This window comes from Leucoraja erinacea, chromosome 29 (assembly GCF_028641065.1).
Source record: "Leucoraja erinacea ecotype New England chromosome 29, Leri_hhj_1, whole genome shotgun sequence".
Classification (NCBI taxonomy): domain Eukaryota; kingdom Metazoa; phylum Chordata; class Chondrichthyes; order Rajiformes; family Rajidae; genus Leucoraja; species Leucoraja erinaceus.
In genome coordinates, this window is record NC_073405.1 from 3,534,222 (window position 1) to 3,540,124 (window position 5,903).

Here is a 5,903-nt window from a genome sequence, read left to right on the forward strand (position 1 = left end):
ATATATATACATACACACACATCATACATATACACATACACATATAAATGGACATACACACATAAATATATACACATATGCACACACACACAGATACACATATACAAGCACACAGACACACACACACATATACACGCCCAAACACAAAATGCACGCACATACACACACATATACAAACACACACAAACCACATACACAGACATATATACCCACATATGCACACACACATGCGCACACACACCTAGCACTGCCACGCCTCTGTACAAGGTGTGTGTAAGCCTTTCCCCATCACACTGATACACCTGGAAGCTGGCGTGCGTTCCCCCAGCAACTGTCTCAGTGAAATCGGACGTCACGGCGGTGCAGCGGGTAGAGCTGCTGCCTCACTGCGCTGGAGACCCGGGTTCGATCCTGGCTGCAGGTGCTGTCTGTGTGTAGTTTGTACGTCCTCCCCATGACCCGCAGGGGGTTTCTCCGGGTGCTCCGGTTTCCTCCCACACTCCATAGATGTATTTGATGTTTAACAGTAAGGGATACGTGTCAATTTTGAACAATGGCGGTGAGAGTTTTGTTATGGAATGTTGCGTTAAATATTACTTAATGTAAATAACATTTGTTTTGATTTTTTTTAATGTACAGATTGATAAGTTAATTGGCTTCTGTACATTGTCCTGAGTGTGGAGGGATGGAACTAATATACTGGCTGGTGCCAACTTAAGAGTCTGTCTCCACACTGTATCTCTAAGCTAAACTAAACATGGATTTGATTCACAGCTCAGTGTCCAGCTGTGGTCCCAGCATCATCTGGGCAGCGGGTCAGAGTCTGTGGTCACTGCCGGTCATTCACCTCCCTCCAACCTCAGCAATGTTCCAGCCAACACAATTCGCAGAAATGGACACAGAGTGCTGGAGTAACTCAGTGGGTCAAGCAGCATCTCTGGAGATAAAGGATAGCTGACCCAAAACGTCACTTGTCTATGTATCTGTATATCTCAGTTGTAAGGGAGGAACTGCGGATGCTGGTTTAGACTGGAGGGAGACATATAAAACAAAGAAACATTGAAAATGGGTGCAGGAGTAGGCCATTCGGCCCTTCGAGCCAGCAATGCCATTTAATATGATCATGGCTGATCATCCAAAATCAGTACCCCGTTCCTGCTTTTTCCCCCACATTCCTTTAGCCCTAAGAGCTATATCCAACTCTCTCTTGAAAACATCCAGTGAATTGGCCTCCACTGCTTTCTGTGGCATACAGAAATCCTTCAGATTTACAACTCTCTGGGTGAAAAAGGTTTTCCTCATCTCAGTCCCAAATGGCCGACCCCTTATTTTTAAACTGTGTGACCCCTGGTTCTGGACTCCCCCAACATCGGGAACATTTTTCCTGCATCTAACCTGTCCAACCCCTTAAGAATGTTACATGTTTCTATAAGATGCCCTCTCATCCTTCTAAATTCCAGTGAATACAAGCCCAGCCGCTCCATTCTTTCATCATATGACAGAACCACCATCCCGGGAACTAACCTGGTGAACCTACGCTGCACTCCCTCAATAGCAAGGATGTCCTTCCGCAAATTTGTAGACCAAAACTGCACACAATACTCCAGGTGCGGTCTCACCAGCGCCCTGTACAACTGCAGTAGGACCTCCTTGCTCCTAAACTCAAATCCTCTCACAATGAAGGCCAACACGCCATATGCTTTCTTCACTGCCTGCTGTACCTGCATGTTTACTTTCAGTGACTGATGTACAAGGACACCCAGGTCTTGTTGCACCTCCCCTTTTCTTAATCTGACACCATTCAGATAATAATCTGTCTTCTTGTTCTTGCCCCCAAAGTGGATAACCTCACATTTATACACATTTAACTCAGCGGGACAGGTAGCATCTCCGGATAGAAGGGTCTCGACCCAAAACGTCACCCATTCCTTCTCTCCAGAGATGCTGCCCGTCCCGCTGAGTTACTCCAGCATTTTGTGTCTATCTTCGGAGGTCAGACTGGGACTCGCTCCTCTCCGCCCATCAACCTATTGATTTCCAAATATTACTTGGAAATATTACTTCTCCGAAGTATTTTATCGTGATGCACCACAGCTCGGTTTGGGAACAGCTTCAAGACCCCAAGGAGTTGCAGTGAATTGTGGAGGGGAGGCAGCCCAGACCATCACACAAAACCAACCTCCCTGCCGTTGGCCCCTCATCTACACTACATGCTGCCTCGGCAAGGCCAGCAGTATCATCGGCCACTCCCACTTCTCCCCTCTTTGCCACAGAAGATGGTGGAGGCCAAGTCAGTGGATATTTTTAAGGCAGAGATAGATAGATTCTTGATTGAGAAGGAACTGCAGATGCTGGAAAATCGAAGGTAGACAAAAATGCTGGAGAAACTCAGCGGGTGCAACAGCATCTATGGAGCGAAGGAAATAGGCAACGTTTCGGCACACTCTCCCGCTGAGTTTTTCCAGCATTTTTCTCTACCTTAGATTCTTGATTAGTGTGGGTGTCAGGGGTTATGGGGAGAAGGCAGGAGAATGGGGTTAGGAGGGAGACTTAGATCAGCCATGATTGAATGGCGGAGTGGACTTGATGGGCCGAATGGCCTAATTCTGCTCCTATCACTTATGACCTTAGTTTAGAGATACAGCGTGGAAACAGGCCATTCAGTCCACCGTGTCTGTGCCCACCACCAACCACCCCGTACACTAGCACCATCCAACACACACACACACACACACACACACACACACACACACCACACACACACACACACACACACACACACACACACACACACACACACACACACACACACACACACACACACACACACACACACACACACACACACACACACACTAGGGACAACTTACAGAAGCCAATTAACCTACAAAATCTGCACATCATTGACAATATATTCACACCCTTCATCCAGCGAGTCATGGAGCAACTACACCAGCAATTCCTAACGATGATGAACGACAATTCAGCTATGTTATAGCACTGAATGAAACACAGTGTAACGTATCTGCTCACACCCATCCTGCAGACCACACACTCACCAACACACACACACACCGGTCCAGTGCAGTGTAACACACACTCACACTAGTCCTGGGCAGTGTAAACATACACACGCGTGGACAGTGTAACACACACCAACACAGCACAGTGTAAACACACTCACACTAGTCCCAGTCAGAGTAAACAGGCTCAAACTAGTGCCAGATAGTGTAACACATACGCACACCAGTCCCAGTCAGAGTAAACAGGCTCACACTGGTCCCAGACAGTGTAACACACACTCACACTAGTCGCAGTCAGTGTAACACACACTTACACTAGTCGCAGTCAGTGTAACACACACTCACACTAGTCCCAGACAGTGTAAACACACACTCACACCTTAGTGGATACACACCCCCACCCCCAGAGAGTAACATATTCATACCCCAGTAAACGTAACGCACGCACCCAGAGTGTGTGACACACTTACACCCATCCCGGGCAGTGTAACACACACTCACACCCGTCTTGAACAGGGTCTCACACACACTCACAACGGACTTTGATCACGGCTGCAGTTGACATGATATTTTTACCATGTACCGCACACCTTGAGCAGCTGAGCATTGATCCCGCTCCCTGACACACACACACACACACACACACAGACAGACACACACACACACAGACACCCACACACAGACACACACACACAGACACACACACAGACACACACACACACACACACAGACACACACACACACACACACACACACACACAGACACACACACACACACATACACAGACACACACACAGACACACACACACACACACACACACACACACACACACACACACACACACACACAGACACACACACACACACACACACACACACACACACCTTGTGTCCGCCTCTCTCACGCCAGCAGCTCCAGTTTGTGCCCCCCGTCTCCACGCAGCTTGTGATCAATGAAGCCCCGAGCAGCTCCAACACTGTCTCTCTGCTGGGCTTCAGCGAGGGGTGGACACGGGACACCCGCTGTGCCCGGCAGCGTTACGGTCCTGACCTCTCTCTCTCTCTCCCCCTCCCTCTCTTTCTCTCTTCTCCTTCACTCTCTCTCCCCTTCCCTCTCCCTCTCCCTCCTCTCCCGCTCTCCTCTCTCTCTCCCTCTCTCTCTCTCTCTCTCTCCCCTTCCCTCTCCCTCTCCCTCTCTCTCTCCCTTCCCTCTCCCTCTCTCCTTTCTCCTTCCCTCTCTCTCCCCTTCCCTCTCCCCCTCCCTCCTCCCCTCCTCCTCTCCCCTCATTCTCTCTCTCTCTCTCTCTCTCTCTCTCTCTCTCTCTCTCTCTCTCTCTCTCTCCTTCCCCCTCTCCATCTCCCCCTCTCTCCCCAGCCCCGGCAGTGTATAAGTGACCCCAGGAGACAGCCGCATCGCCGGCGGAGCTAGATGTCGTCTCCCCCTCGCCCAGAACATCAGTGTAAATACAGCACTCACAGATGAGTAGCCGCTTGGTTTCCCCGCCAGACGGTGGAGATTCCTGGCACTCAGTGTCCCGGCTTCAGCAGCTTCCAGCAGCGGGGTTGGGCGACACACACACACACACACACACGGGCTTGTGAGAGCAGGACCCCCTCAATGCCAACTCCAGTAGACAGATAGATGAGCAGGAGGAGACTCCGGTCTGTGTGGAGCTGCCCCGGGTGTGGACTGAGATCCCCTCAGTTTCCGACACACTGCCTCCTTCTGTGTCATCATAAGTAACGCCTCATCTCATCTCATCTCCCTCCCTCTCGCACCTCGCCACCGGTCTGAAGAAGGGTCTCGACCCGAAACGTCACCCATTCCTTCTCTCCACAGATGCTGCCTCTCTCGCTGAGTTACTCCCAGCATTTTTTTCCCGGTGTAAAACCAGCACCTGCAGTTCCTTCCTGCACATGTTCAGATATGATAGGAGCAGAATTAGGCCGTTCGGCCCATCCAGTTTCTTCTGCCATTCAACCATGGCTGATCCATCTTTCCCTCTCAACCCCATTCTCCTGCCTTCTCCCCATAACCCCTGATGCCCGTTCTAATCAAGAATCTGTCAATCTTAAAAATACCCAATCACTTGGCCTCCACAGCGGTCTGTGGCAAATAATTCCACAGATTCACCACCCTCTGACTAAAGAAATCCCTCCTCATTTTTTATCTAAAGGATCGTTCTTTAATTCTAAGGCGATGACCTCTGGTCAGTAGAAACATCCTCCTCCACATCCACTCTATTCAGGCCTTTCACTACTCAGTAAGTTTTTTCCTAAACTCCAGCGAGTAAACATAGAAACATAGAAATTAGGTGCAGGAGTAGAGGCCATTCGGTCCTTCCCAGCCTGCACTGTCATTCAATATGATCATGGCTGATCATCCAACTCAGTATCCCGTACCTGCCTTCCCTCCATACCCCCTGATCCCCTTAGCCACAAGGACATCTAACTCCCTCTTAAATATAGCCAATTGGCCTCAACTACCCTCTGTGGCAGAGAGTTCCAGAGATTCACCACTCTCTGTGTGAAAAAAGTTCTTCTCATCTCGGTTTTAAAGGATTTCCCCCTTATCCTTAAGCTGTGACCCCTTGTCCTGGACTTTCGGGAACAATCTTCCTGCATCTACCTGTCCAACCCCTTAAGAATTTTGTAAGTTTCTATAAGATTCCATAGTACAGGCCCAGTGGCATCAAACCCTTGTCATAGGTTAACCCACTCATTCCTGGGATCATTCTCGGGAACCTCCCTGCACCACCTCCAGAGTCAGCACATCCTTCCTCAGATGGTGCCTCAGATGTCTTGATGGCACCTGACCAAGTAGAGATGGTTTGAAAGATTCACGTTCCCAGGGGATAGATGGCACCAGCAATTTGTCC

General features: G+C 49.5%; 1 protein-coding gene across 1 annotated transcript in view; it reads right to left on the reverse strand.

Moving 5' to 3' along the window:
- kank3 (KN motif and ankyrin repeat domains 3) overlaps positions 1–4,760 on the reverse strand; it is a 45,088-nt gene extending 40,328 nt beyond the window's left edge. Inside the window, exon 1 of the mRNA XM_055658348.1 lies at positions 4,502–4,760. The gene's annotated coding sequence lies outside the window, so the exon portion shown is untranslated. The remainder of the gene's footprint in view (positions 1–4,501) is intronic.
- Between the last annotated feature and the right edge of the window lie 1,143 nt (positions 4,761–5,903).